We start from the raw sequence: 15,326 nt of genomic DNA on the forward strand, positions 1-15,326 counted from the left end.
GCTCCGGACGCGCAGGCCCAGCGGCCATGGCCCACGGACCCAGCCGCTCCGCGGCATAAGGGATCCTCCTGGACCAGGGCACGAACCCGCGTCCACTGCATCGGCAGGCGGACTCCCAACCACTGCGCCACCAGGGAAGCCCCCAATTTGCCACTATTTTAAATGCTTACTTTGTTTTATTGTGAAGTATAGCATATAAAATGGAAAATGTGTATGTAGGATAAAGAACAATGATAAAAATAATCTTTATAGCTCAGGTCAAAAAGGCATTTTTGAAACATTTGCTCAATGTCCTTTTAGAGAGGTTGAGTGCTGCGTGGAGAAAGGGCGAAGGTGGACCGTGATTGCAGTACCCCTCTTGCAAATTCCATTCAACAAAACATATGCTCTGTGTGACCCACCCTTCTTGGAGGGCCACTATGTCTTGAGTAAAATCCTTGTGAAGAGTCTACCCTTGGGCTTCCCTGGTGGCGCAGTGGTTGAGCGTCCGCCTGCCAATGCAGGGGACACGGGTTCGTGCCCTGCCCTGGTCTGGGAAGATCCCACATGCCGCGGAGCGGCTGGGCCCGTGAGCCATGGCCGCTGAGCCTGTGCGTCCGGAGCCTGTGCTCCACAACGGGAGAGGCCACGACAGTGAGAGGCCTGTGTACCGCAAAAAAAAAAAAAAAAAGAGTCTACCCTTACTGTCAGCCCAGGGACTTAGCAAACTGTTCCTCTCGACAACAGAACTCTCTCTTAGAGGAGATATGATTCCATCTCATTCGATTTCCAGTGATGTTTTGACAGCTCTTATAGATCTGACCTAGGCATGTTCCTTTATCCACCTCCCTTCTGTTTGAATGGCATATCCACATACAAAAATTCTCTCCCATTAGATCAGGGACTTTCTTAGGAAAGGCATTATGTCTTTCCTAATAGACTGTAAGGTTTCCAAAAGTGGGGATTTAATTTTCCTCCCAAAGAAGAAACTATTGGCTTGGCAAGCAGCATCAGGCCCTCTAATGAAGGCGTTTCCCAAGTGACTTTTGGTAGGTGAAACCAGTTATGGAATAAGATCTTGGATCCTATTGGTTCAGGCCCCATTCTTTAGTATGAAGTTTTCTATTAACCAGGGTAATATTATCCCATTCCTACACTGTATGTTCCTATACTACTTTGCACTTTTCTGTTTCAGCACTTATCACATGTTATAGTTAATTATTTACTAGCTTTTATCCTCCATTACAACTGGATACTCTCCTTGAGGATAATGATCTAGTTTTGTGTTTTTTCTTAATTTTATTTATTTATTTTTGGCTGTATTGGGTCTTCGTTGCTGCACGTGGGCTTTCTCTAGTTGCGGGGGCTACTCTTCGTTGCGGTGTGCAGGCTTCTCATTGTGGTGGCTTCTCTTGTTGGGGAGCACAAGGGCTTCAGTAGTTGTGGCACACGGGCTTAGTTGCTCCGCGGCATGTGGGATCTTCCCGGACCAGGGCTCGAACCCGTGTCCCCTACCTTGGCAGGCAGATTCTGAACCACTGTACCACCAGGGAAGCCCAATGATCTACTTTTATTCTTTGTAAGTGACCCACACCTAGAACAATGCCTCCCACTCACTGGGTGGTCAATTTAGTAAATGAAGAGAGAGCAGGTATTTGGATGGTTTGCTTCTATTTGAATCTTTGAAAGAAGATTCAATAGTAAGCAACACATGGTGTAGTGCCCTAACTAGTTGGATGACCTAGTCTTCTGTTTCTTTAGATCTGTAAATGATATATGGTTGTATTAGGTTAGGCATTATTAACCAGGGGCCAGTGGGCTCCAGAGGATTTTTGACCCTTCCACTCCATGCGAGGTTAAAAACCAAAGGACCAGATGACTTCGTAGAGATGTACTAGTACTGCAACTCCAACAACAAACCTGTGGAAACCAAAACTACATTGTGACTGTGGTGTCTGCACACACTCATATATACTCTCTGGCTTGTTGTTGGTGCCTGTCCAGAGCCCCTTATGCTTTGGCTTCAAAAGACAAGAACATGGGGACAGATTCTGATTAACCTTTTCACTGCTGATTGTCTAAATGCCCAGCCTCTAGCCACTCCCAACAGATCGCTGACCAGTTGGCAGTGGGGTGAGTGCTTCATACATGGAGGACACTGGCTGGAAAGGCGCGCAAATATTAGAGATGGTTCTGGCCCCGCCCGGGGTGCTTGGGAATCTAACCACGAAGACAGAAGAGTATTTAACAGAAAGATTCGGGCAATGTGACCACAGCCGCGTAGGGGGATGCAGACAACTTAGTATGCCAGAAAACCGACGCAGAAATGGACTTGGGCAGTGTGCCTGGCGGACTAGGCTGAGAACCCTCAAGTTACTCCCGAATTTATCTTGTGCCGGGCCTGGGAGGCGCATCCTCCCGCCACCACTCCGCATCTGCCTCTATGGATTCCCAGGAGGCTGAGCGGCCGCGAAGTCCGGACGTCCGGGCGTTTTCCGCAGCTGGTGGCTCTGAAATGGACTTTTGGAGTAAAACTTGGGTCGGGAAGGAGGCAAAGTGGAAAATGGTGTTAAGTCGTCGGGGCGGAGTCGTAGTGCCGAAATGGACAGCAGCCTGGGAGACAGAATCCCGACCGGGACCTAGTGAGAAAAGCCCCTCAGCAAGGTTCCCCTCCAGGCGTCTGCCTTCGGCAACCTCCGGGGGAGTTTCGGCTCTTTCCGGCAGTTCCAGCTGGGGCCCTCCACTCCTAGCGCGCGCTGTCTCCCCACCCCACGCCGCCCAGCTCCTTCTGGGCACTGGCCATTCTGCACGCGGGCGCGAGCTCGTGTCCCACCCGTCCCCACTTCCATCTAGTTGGTTCCCGACCCACTCTTTCAGCCCCTTCCCTTTGTCGTTCTTCCCAATCCCCGGCGACGCCTGCGCTCCCTGAACTCGGGCGCGCGATGTGGCGGGCGGTGCGAGGTGCACGGGACCCGGTCACGATAGGAGCGGTAACCCGACGGACTGGAGGCGGCCTCCGGCCCCGCACCTCTCCGCGCGCAGATCCCCGGCTCGCGGGCCGCCTCGCGCCCAGGCCTCGCTCGCGCGCCCGTTGGCTGCAATGGCCTCGAGCTCGGCGCGCCGGGGTCGCGCCGGCGCGAGCACGCGCCCTGTGCGCTGGCTGGCTGGCGCGCACGCGCCCGAGTGGGCTGCAGGGCGGGGCGAAGAGCTCGAGCTCCGGCGAGGTCGGTGTGGATCGGCTGGCCCTCCGGGCCTGAGCCGTGGCTGCGATTCCCAGCCCGCCGCCCGGCAGAGGAGGGAAGAGAGGAAAGGGGCGGTTGGGGCGGGGCGGCGTCCGGCTCCGGGAGAGCTGGGGGAGGAGCGCGGCGGCTACGGCGGCGGCTCTAGAAGAGGAGGAGGAGGCGGCGGAGGAGCTCCTTTCCTCTTCTCAGACCCGGGAGCGTCCCGGACGCAGAGCCGGAACTGGGGGACACGGCGACTGCGGGGGCCTGGGGTAGGTGAGGCTGAGGGTGCTGGGTGGAGGAGTTGGTGGGGGATGAAGCGGGGCACAGAGGTGCAGAGAGCGGGCTTGAGGGAAGGCACAGGGCGAGGGGGCAGTTGGTGGGGGTTGGGGTACCGAGAGGAGGGGGACGTGAACCCTTTGGAACCTGGAGTGCCCAGATGGTGAAAGGTTTCTGTGGTCAGTGGGGCGGGCCGAAGCACACGGGTCCGAGTTGGGGGGTTTCCGGAGGCATAGGCCAGGGAAACAATGGAGTGAGGGGGGACTCTGATGTGAGCGTGTGTGGGGTACTGGATTTTAAGAACCAACGAGAGATCGAAAGGAATGAAAGAATGGATCATTTGGTATGAGAAGTACGATGAACTGGGAATTCAACGGGGATGCGTAAGGTCATCTGCGTGGGTGTCCGACGTATTTAGGATTTGGGGGCAAAGTGGGATTTAAAAATAAGAGATAGGGGGGCATTCTTGGAATGGGGGAGCGGGAAACGGAACGGAAAATAAAGCAAAGTGGGGCAGAGACATAAAATATATGTGGTTTGGGCTTGAATTAAAGCAGAAGGATAAATCCAGTTAGAGAGTATAAGTTAGGTGGACTGGAGTGGCATTTTTCTCCTAATTCATCCAGGATGACTGGGTTCTTTTAGAAGGTGGATCTTTCTCTGGCATGTCCCTCTGCCAACGAGTACAAGCCGTTCTTTTAATAATTGGTTATCATTTATAGTTCATTTCATTGATAAAGCATGCTTGTAATATTTATTTTCCCTCTCTATGTAATTTACCTGCGGTTAATGAAGCAGGAGAGGACAGATCACTAAAAATAGGCATCTTGCTTTGAGTTTGGTCATTGATAATGCAGAGGTTAGAGTGTTTGGAGGAGAACCAAGAGTTTGTTTTCATTTAGACTAAAACGTGATGAGCAGACTTGATAAAATCTAAGTTATCTGTACTTTGTTAGAATTACAGTTTCTCACTGAGAAATGAGCATGTACCATCTGCTACTGGTTTTATGCTTGTGGGGGAGAGTCTGGGTTCTGCCTCAAGAAATTCTTGATGCTGATTTCAAATTATCAGGCTGCCTTGTACCTTCCAGTTTGAATTAAGGTGATTTGAAAATATTGTGGGAAAGTATATTTGGGGTTATGATCTTTGCATTTCCTTGATACTTGGATTTCCAGACCAAATTTTGAATGGTACTAGGTACAAGATTGCTGATTTTGAAATTGTAGTTACCATTATGTGTTCATAAATAGTACACATTAAGCTTTTTATTTTGGGGAGCATTAACGTTTTGCTGACTCATCTAAGATTTCTGTGAAGTTTTCGGTTTACATTTCTCAGCTAGGTCTTGGATAGTGGCATTATACTATTTTATAAAAGTCCAAAAATAATGATCTAAATGTCACTTTTCTTCTATGTTATAAAAACTGAACAAAGCAAGAAGTGAGTGCAGTTTCCTCATTAGTGATAATGAGGCTCTTTATTGACCTCTTATGGTAGGCTAGGCAAGGTGCTAAGATTGTTCTGTGTGTATTATCTCATTTAATTTAATCCTCACTATCATTTCCTATTTTATAAATTAAGAGATTAAATAACTTACTAAGGTCACAAAACTAGTAGTAAATAAAGCTGAATTCAGACCCAGCTCTGTTTGATGCCTTCTTTAAATCTTTCCTGTTGTTCTGCCTGCTTTCTCCTCCTGATCTTGGTTGAAATACAAGCAGCATGAATTGGTTGAAACCTGGGTTTGATACAGTGATTTAGGCAAAGATTGGGTTGATGGGCTACATCTGTAGAGTTTATGGAAGGTTTATTGCCCTTGTGATTTAACAAATCTTTGGGGGCCCAGATAATAGGCAAAAACATCTTCTTGCTAAGGGTTTGTCCTGTGAGCACACTTAATTTTCTGTTCAGTCTGGTGTACTGCTGAAGTACTGTGCATACGTGGCACTCTTCCTTGTAGAAGTCAAGACAGCCAGTTGTGGAGCCAAAACCAATTAACTCTGGAAAACAGTCGAAAACTGCTGAGTGCTCAAGTGCCCTCCAAGCACCTGTTGAGTCCACAGTTGGTACTGGCATTATGTCTAAATATAGACGGGATCCTCTTAGAAACCAGGAGTAAAACAACTAGAACCGAGAGAAACAGCTGGGGCCTGAGGGAGGAGCCAGAGCTTAATGGCCACAACATCAGCATAGCCTGTGGAGGCTGATCCAGGAGCAGCAAAAGCTACAGATACTAGTGAATTGCAGGAGGGGAGGGAATTTTGTTGTTGAGCATTTAGGTATTCTAGGGACTGAACTCACTGTGTTTTATATGTATTACTTTATTAGATCTTCAAACAATCCTTATAAGGTAGTTGTAAGCATTTTTCTCATATTTCAGATGAGGCTTAGAAAGGTTAAGTAACTTCATAATGGTGGTGAAAGAAGTTTGTATTTTTATTATTATTATTATTGTATTGCTGCTTGCACTTTCCATTGTAGAGCCACCATATTAAAACTGGGAACTTAAAGTCACTCTTTAGGATCCACTGTGCTTCTTTGTTAGAAGTAAAACTGATTATTTCAGTCTTGCTGCTTACATTGGAGCCTGGAAGGTAAAGCTTATATTTTTCTGATTTAATTGTTGGGAAGGGGAGCCCATTCATTATTTAGCAAACAACCTCCTACAGAATATAATTCACCTTCTAATATATCTTCTCATTCATATATACCAGTATATGATATTGATATATATATATCTGTAGCAACATGAAAATGGCATGTCCATCCCTCCTATTCTGAGGTCTGGACATTCAGGCAAGTCATCTAGGCTCTGGAGGATGACAGTGAAGCATGCTTGTTGCAGACTCTTACCACTTTTCTTGATATGTTTTTGCCACAAAGGTTTGACCATCATTCTTGCTTGGTTACTTAAAAAAAAAGTTGTGGTAAAATACACATAACATAAAATTTGCCATTTAAACCATTTTTTAAGTCTACACTTCAGTGGCATTAAGTACATTCATATTGCTGTGTAACCATGACCACCGTCCAACTCCAGAACATTTTTATATTCCCAAACTGAAACTGCTATTAAACAATAACTCCCCATTCCTCTTTTCCCCCAGCCCCTGGCAACCACTATTCCACTTTCCATCTCTAGGAATACTATTATTCTAGGCACCTTACATAAGTGGAATCATATAGTATTTGTCCATTTGTCTCTGGCTTATTTCACTTAGCACAGTGTCTTCAAGGTTCATCAGTGTTTTAGCCTGTGTCAGAATTTCATTCCTTTTTAGGACTGAGTAATATTCCATTGTAAGCATATACCACATTTTGTTTATCCATTCATCTGTAAATGGACACAGGTTGTTTCCACCTTTTGGCTATTGTGAATAATGCTGCTGTGAACATTGGTATACAAATATATGTTTGATATCTGTTCATATGGTAATCCTATGTTTAATTTTTTGTGGAAGTTTGGTGACTTTTAAACGGTGGTTGTAGTGTGTTCACCTGAAGGTAGTACTTGGCCTTATGTTCGAGAGCTGCTGTTTCCTCTGCTGACTTTCTGCACAGTTTGCCGGACACTTGCACTGGAAATGATTCAAAAGGAAATGATTTATCCAGTGTTCATGGCTCTCTCTTAGCTTCTGTCTAATTATATTTATGTGTCAAGACATCTGGCAAGCACATGAAAATACATTTCAACTTAGCAATAAAAGTACTTTTGAAAATCGTGTAGACGGTTCAGTTGATGAAGAAAGTGGGAGTTTCTGTTCTAAAGTATGAAATGTATCCAATGTGGAAGGAACCATTTGTTATATACAGATCTTTCCAGTCATACCTATAAATGTGGATGATCATTTTAAGAACGTTATTTGTGTGTATATTTGAAAAATGTGTCAATAGTGTAGAGTATCTTCAGTTCACTTTGCTGCCTTTGATTGAAATTTAGGGTGCTTTTTTTCATTTTAAAATGTTTTACATGTATGAGCTGTTGGTTATTGCTTACCAACAGAAGGGATATATTGCTTATATCCCTTCTTTATTCATTGAAAAAAGTTTGAGTGCCTACTATATACTTTAAATATTTCAAGAAGGTAGCTGTAATACAGGAAGTACTGTTTGAGTCCATTTTTTTCTCCTTCCCTGTATGTATTTGAGAGAGAGAGAGTTGTCACATAGTACCAGATATAATAGATTGAAATATCTGCAGGCTGACAGTGAACTGTCTCTTAGGATGGGTCTAACCTCCAATTTCATTTTTTCTAATTGTCGCAGGAGGTTAATTACACCTGCATCTTGCTCCTTGAGTTACTGGGTTACAAAGGGACTTAAGGCTCACATGCCGTTTTCTGGGAGCCTCATAGGAGTCTTAGTGAGCTCACACTTACCTTGGAGGTGGTCTGTTGGTTCTGAAATATTTTTCCAGAAGATTTAAAGTTTATATATACTTTAGGTTGCTGATATTAAGGATTGGCCAGAAGCCAGCATTTACTCTCTGTGTTCAAATCCACCATAGCGGCTAGTTGTGGTGAGTTCCTGAAATATACATCCATCTTCTACACAGATTCTGCAGCAGCAGCCCCAGACCCTTAAAATATTCTGTAGGGTCTGAGAACATAACCATCAGCTTAAAGGCAGCTTCTGCAGTCATTGTCCTATGACTAATTTGTGGTTAGGGTTACACAGGGATTCTTACTAGTTCAGACCTTAAATGACAACCTTGGATTGTTGGTAAGGATTTTTATATTACTTAATTAACAAGATGACATGATTACTAGTTGTGGAGTGTGTGTGTGTGTGTGTGTGTGTGTGTGTGTGTGTGTGTCGGTGTTCATTTTTAGAGTTGGCTAAAGGGTGTTGGGACTGAGAAGTAGGTTTGTGATGAGGCCATTATATGATTATAGATGGGTCATGTTAGTAAGTGAAGATATCTTTCGTACCTGAAGATGCTGCCAGTGAGGTTACTTCCTGTTGACGTGTATAGAACTGCAAAGACCTGTTTGTAAAACCTACAGTCTTTCCTCTCTTGAGTACATGTGATCTGTCCAGTAGTAAATGATCTGCTGCTGTTTGAAGGCTACCATCAGTAGTAGAGCAATACTTTTCTTTAAATTATCTACTTAGTCTCTGATTACAACATGTCAGTGTGGTCAACCCACTGCTGGCTCTTCCTGGCTATCTTCTACTGTTACATTGATTCAGAATGTACGGTAGTGTGTGGTGGAAGTGACTCTTCTGCTCACTTTGGTTATCCTCTTATATCTTTGTAGTAAATTGCCATCATAGCCTACCTTCATATGCTGCACAAGTGCTCAGGACAAGGATCTCATCATTAGAAGCTCCGTCACATTTGATGAGAACAGTGAAACTCGTTTATAACTATGATGAATGACAGGAAATAAAGGTGTTGCAGGACCTGAATAGTAGGTGGCACAGAACCACCACAGACTAAGGCAGCCATTTAACTCAGATGCAAACTTGATGTTTTGTTACATCTTAGTAGTCAGGACACACTAGGTTTCTTGAGATGGTTATCTAATTCCTTGTTAAGTTGACAGTACTTTAAACAAAGCTTAGTTGGGTAATCTTTTTCACCTCTGTCTCGATTCAAACGTTGTATTTTATGGAGGTCTTTTTTTTTTTTGGCTGTGCTGTGAGGCTTGCAGGATCTTAGTTCTCCAGTCAGGGATTGAACTCGGGCTCCAGCAGTGAAAGTGCTGAGTCCTAACCAGTGGACCGCCAGGGAATTCCCTGGATGTCTTTTAAAAGTTATTTGAGGGCTTCCCTGGTGGCGCAATGGTTAAGAATCCGCCTGCCAATGCAGGGGACACGGGTTCGAGCCCTGGTCTGGGAAGATCCCACATGCCTCAGAGCAACTAAGACCGTGCGCCACAACTACTGAGCCTGCGCTCTAGAGCCCGTGCTCTGCAACAAGAGAAGGCACCGCAATGAGAAGCCCCCACACCGCAACGAAGAGTAGCCTCCGCTCGCCGCAACGAAAACCCAACGCAGACAAAAATAAAATATAAATAAATAAGTTTATTAAAAGAAAAAAAAAGTTCCACCTTCTGGAGGGTGAAGTCTCAGAATTTGGACACAGGTTTAAACCTCCACAGTAAATATTTTAGGGCGATATTTTGAGTCTATGCAAATATACTGTTTCTCTTAAAAGATCACCTGTTAATTTTAGCATTCATCAGATCTTGCCTGCAGCAGTTATTACTATGGTATCCTAATTGTTATTTTCTGTTTCTCTCATTACTTCTACATTTATTAATTAGAATTTTTTTGTAAAGAGACTTGTACTTTGTCCCCCATTTATTTATTTAATAATTTATTTACACATTATGGGCTCATGGATATTTATTATTCTTTGGATTATAACACTGTTTACTTTGCTGCTCACTAAATTACTTTAAAAAAATACCAATTTGCAGTCCTACCAGTAGTTGTAGGTAACGAACTTATACACTTAAAACATTTGCTATTATCTGGTGAATTAAAAGTGTTTTGTGGGCTTCCCTGGTGGTGCAGTGGTTGAGAGTCCGCCTGCCGATGCAGGGGACACGGGTTCGTGCCCCGATCCGGGAAGATCCCACATGCCGCGGAGTGGCTAGGCCCGTGAGCCATGGCTGCTGAGCCTGCGCATCTGGAGCTTGTGCTCCGCAACGGGAGAGGCCACAACAGTGAGAGGCCCGCGTACCAAAAAATAAAAAAAAAAAAAGTGTTTTGTTTTTCTTGATTAAACATGAGGTTGAGTGTGTTGTGTATGTTTATTGACTATATTTCTTTGCAAAATATCTTTTTATGTACTTTGTCCATTTTTAAATTGTTTTTTTTGTTTGTTTTATAGAAGTTTTTTATAGTCTGGGTGTTAATCTTCTGTTAAATATGTTTTTTTCCCTTTAGGAAGGAAATTTTTCCATGTCTCATTTTTAAATTATAAGAGCAATATGCTTATTGTAAAACATGTATAAGGTGAAAAGTGAAAGTCTCCTCACCCTCTCTTCAGTCTCATTCCCCATACATAGCATAGTACTGTTCTTGCCCCACAGGCTAACAGTTTGGTAACTTTCCTTCCAGAACTTTTTCTGTATAGTTGCGGAAACATATATGTATGTGTTGTGTGTATGTACACATATATGTATGTGTATGTGTTGTGTGTGCAAGTGTGTATATATATATATAAAAGCATGCAGTTTTGATAAAAATCAGATCATAGAATATTAGTTCTTCAATTCTGCTTTTATCGTAGATTTAACAAATCATAGAATCCTAATATGTTGTAAATGTATGTTTCAGTGTCTTTCTCTCACTAGATTATAAGCTCCTTTGTATAGAGACTATGATTCTTCCCCCATTAAGGTATTCTTCTTCTATGTAAATGGCACCGCCATCCAACCATTTGCTCATGCCAGGAACAGTTCATTTCTTTAACAAAGTATCAATATTACTGAGTGCCTACTATTTTTCTGATCTGCAGGAGTGAACTAAGCATAAAAATCCTTGCCTGCGCGCAGTTATACTCTAGTAGGGGAAGGCAGATGTTAAGCAAAGGAGTAAAATGTTTAGTATTTCAGTTGGTGATAACTGGTATTGAAAAGAAAAAACTCAAAACAAAAAACAGGAAAGGAGACAGAGACAATGTGTGAACATGTGACTGTGTGACTGTGTGTGTGTGTGTGTGTGAGAGAGAGAGAGAGAGAGCGCGAGAGAGCACGGGAAAGACAGAGACTGAAAGGCGGTAAGGGAAAGTCTTGTTGAGAAAATAATATTTGAGCAAAGACTTGAAAGTCATCTTTGATCCCTTTCTCTTCCCCATACCTCGCATCAGATCCATCTCCAATTCTTGTTGATTTCATCTTCAAAATGTATCTCAAACCCACCATCAAGTAGGTGGATTGCTTTGGCAGTAGGAGTTTGTGAAAGTTTTCTTCCGTTTTAATATTCTCAGTGAGTAAGGAATCAAAATGCTCAGCTGAGAGTGAGGGTGGGGAGGAGGTGATGGAGGTTTGGAGAGTGGAGAAGGTGTGAACTTGATTGGGAGAGTGTAAGAGTGGCTGCAGCAGGGAAATGCTGTATGATTGCCAGGTGGCATTAAGGATCCCTCCAGGTTTGTGGACATGAATTTAAAGTGAGATTAGTCAACATGTTTTTTTCCTCCAGCCACATTCAGCTGCAGGGGTGTATGTTTGGAGTGGATTTAACCAGAGAAAGGTTTTACTCAGATCGTAGAACAAAACATGAGAGGGTCAAGGCAATGGAGAATATGTGTAAGAGAGTGATTGTGATAATACACTGTGGAATTTAAACCAGGTCAGGAGGGAAGGGAGGACGTGAAGTTGCCAAGAGATGGTGAAAAGTTGGTATAATCAGTTAATTGAATGTTGTGGTGGGATCAAAAGATGTTGGAATCTGAGTAGGTGAGAGACGGAGCATGGTTATGGAGGCATCATTGTGGGCTGTGTAGGTGAAGGACAAGATCATTGGAAGCAAGGAATTCAAAGAAGTGAGATAGGAATTCAAGGAGATGAGTGTTAGAAAGATTATCTATGTGAAATTGAAATCACTGAGAGTTAGGACAGGAACAGTGTTGTGGAGAGTCACAATGTAGGGTTTTCCAGAGAGAAAGAATCCGTAGGGGGACTTCCCTGGTGACGCAGTGGTTAAGAATCCACCTACCAGGACAAGAATAAAGACGCAGATGTAGAGAATGGACTTGAGGACACGGGGAGGGGGAAGGGATAGCTGGGACGAAGTGAGAGAGTGGCATGGACATATATACACTACTAAATGTAAAATAAATAGTTAGTGGAAGCAGCTGCATAGCACAGGGAGATCAGCTTGGGGCTTTGTGACCACCTAGAGGGGTGGGATAGGGAGCATGGGAGGGAGATGCAAGAGGGAGTGGAGATATATATATATATATATATATATATATATATATATATATACATATATACACACACACATATAGCTGATTCACTTTGTTATACAGCAGAAAGTAACACAACATTGTAAAGTAATTATACTCTAGTAATGATGTTAAAAAAATAAAAACGAATCCGCCTGCCAATGCAGGAGACACAGGTTCGAACCCTGGTCCAGAAGATCCCACATGCCATGGGGCAGCTCAGCCCATGCGTGACAACTACTGAGCCTGTGCTCTAGAGCCCATGAGCCACAACTACTGAGCCTGTGTGCCACAACTACTGAAGCCCGTGTGCCTAGAGACTGTGCTCTGCAACAAGAGAAGCCACCTCAATGAGAAGCGCCGTGCGCAGCAACGAAGACCTGACACAGCCAAAAATAAATAGATAAATTTATTTAAAAAAAAGAATCAATAAGGTACATCTGTATCTGTATCTATATCTATCTGGAGTAAGGTTTATTATAAGAATTGGCTCATGCAATTATGGGGGCTGAGAATCTGGGGGCTGTAAGCTGGAGACCTAGCAAAGCCAGCAGTGTAAATTCCGGTCTGAGTCTGAAGGCCTGGGACCCAGGAACACTGATGGTTTAAGTCCAAGTCCAAAAGCGGAAGACCGATAGCTCAGCTCAAGCAGTCAGACAGAGAGAGAGAGAGAGAGAGAGAATGAGAATGAATTCTCCCTTCCTCTTTCTTTTTATTTTATTTGGTACCTCAGTGGATTGGATGATCACCTGCTTTACTCAGTCTGCTGATTCAAATGTTAGTCTCATTTGAAAACACCCCCTCAGATATATCCGGATATGATGTTTAGCCAAATATCTGGGCACCCCGTGATCCAGTCAAGTTGACACATAAAATTAACCATCACAGCCTGGTAATGGGTAATAGAGTTTTCACATGATATTCAAAGTAGAGGTTTTTTAGGGAAGACAGAAGGAGACTAATTTGGAAGCATCAGTGAGGAGCAAGGAGGGCACTTCCCACCCCCAGGTCCAGTGGTATGAGGGGTATGGGAAAAATAACTTTCACTACTTGAGGGCTGCAAGGGAAGTATGGCCTCAGAGGGGAACCAGGTTTCAATTAGGATAAGAAGTTGAAGAGTCCAGAGTAGAGGTTGGAAATGTTGGGCACAAGTGGAAGGGTTTCAGAATTTGGAGAGAGGTGTGTGACACATGGGGACAGAGCAGGGAGTGTGTAGGACTAACTGTGTGGGGATTAGAACATGGGAGATGAGAGGTCTGGAAGTCTGGGGTTTCTTTTGATGGACAATATAAAGATAAAGAACATTAAAAGGTTAGGCCTGGTAGATAGCACGCAGATAGATACTGGAGGTGAGGGTGTGAGTGTTAGGAGGGAGGGAAGGGCAAGGAGTCCTGAATCCTGGTGAAGGACGTTCTTTTAAATTTTTAATTAAAAAAAATTTAATTTAAAATAAAAATTGTGTGTATTTAAGATGTACAACATGATATTTTGATATACATGGTATATCACAGCAAAGTGATTACTATAGTCAAGCTAATTAACATATTTTCTCACATAGCTAACATTTTTTTGTGTGATGGGAGTACCTGAAATCTACTCTCTTAACAAATGTCCAGTATCCAATACAGTATTACAAACTGTAATCACTATGCTGTACGTTAGATCTCTAGACTTATTCATCCTACATAATTACAGCTTTGTACCCTTTCACCATCTCCCCGTTTCCCCCACCTCCCTGCCTCTCATAACCACCATTCTACTCTCTGCTTCTAAGTATTTGACTTTTTGAAAAGGATTCCAGATATAATGAGATCCTGCAGATTTTTTCTTTCTGTGTCTGGCTTATTTCACTTAGCATAATGTCCTCCAGGTTCATCCATGTTGTTGCAAATGGCAGGATCTCAGGAAGGTCATTTTTCTTCCAAGTACTTGGACCCTCTTAAATATCTCTCCATGGGGGAGAGGACTGTTTCACTGCAGGAGTAATGGGTACTCTTTTGATGAATGCTGTTGGCTCTCTCTTGATGACTGCATATTAATGATTTCTGCTTTAAGTCTTATTGTCTAAAATTAATATTAATTAATGAATAATACTAATATTTCTTTTGATTACTATTTGTATAGCATATCTTTTAATTTTCCTTTAAATTTTCTACCTTTCTGGCTCACTTTGCTTTAAATGTATCTTGGTAATCTGTGAATAGTTGGGTTAAAAAAAAACCAGTGTGACAACATTGTAAATCAACTCTACTCCAATAAAAAATTTTTAAAAATCATACAATAAAAAAAATCAGTCTGATAGTCTTTTGATAAGTTTAGTCTTTTCATATTTAATGTGATTCCTGATACTTCTAGACTTATTTCTGCCATTTTAGTTTATACCTTATTTTTTTTAAACCATGCTGCTTATTTGCTCTCATATATATATATACATATATATATATATATTCTTTTTTTCTTTTACTGATTTTCAAGTTGAACATTTTATGTTTATGTATTTTTCTTTTTAGGAGTTAACCCTTACATTTTTAACATGCATACCTATTGAACTCTAAAATTAGTATCTCTGCCTTCCTGAACAATACAGGAAACTTAGAATGCTTTAAATCCCATTCCTTCTCTCCACTCCAGTCTTGTTTTTTTTTAATATAAATTTATTTTATTTATTTTATTTTTGTCTGCATTGGGTCTTTGTTGCTGCAAGTGGGCTTCCTCTAGTTGCAGCGAGCAGGGGCTACACTTCGTTGCGGTGCGCGGGCTTCTCATTGTGGTGGCTTCTCTTGTTGCGGGGCACAGACTCTAGGCGCTTGGGCTTCAGTAGTTGTGGCATGCGGGCTCAATAGTTGTGGCTCATGGGGGTCTAGAGCGAGGCTCAGTAGTTGTGGTGCACGGGCCTGGTTTATCCACGGTATGTGGGCTCTTCCTGGACGAGGCCTCGAAC

General features: G+C 43.1%; 1 protein-coding gene across 1 annotated transcript in view; it reads left to right on the forward strand.

Annotated features, from left to right (window-relative positions):
* Positions 1-3,221: 3,221 nt before the first annotated feature.
* SPATS2 (spermatogenesis associated serine rich 2) overlaps positions 3,222-15,326 on the forward strand; it is a 134,996-nt gene continuing 122,891 nt past the window's right edge. The window contains exon 1 of the mRNA XM_082665095.1: positions 3,222-3,472. The gene's annotated coding sequence lies outside the window, so the exon portion shown is untranslated. The remainder of the gene's footprint in view (positions 3,473-15,326) is intronic.

The sequence above is a fragment of the Grampus griseus genome (genome assembly GCF_964374135.1).
Source record: "Grampus griseus genome assembly, chromosome: 11".
Classification (NCBI taxonomy): domain Eukaryota; kingdom Metazoa; phylum Chordata; class Mammalia; order Artiodactyla; family Delphinidae; genus Grampus; species Grampus griseus.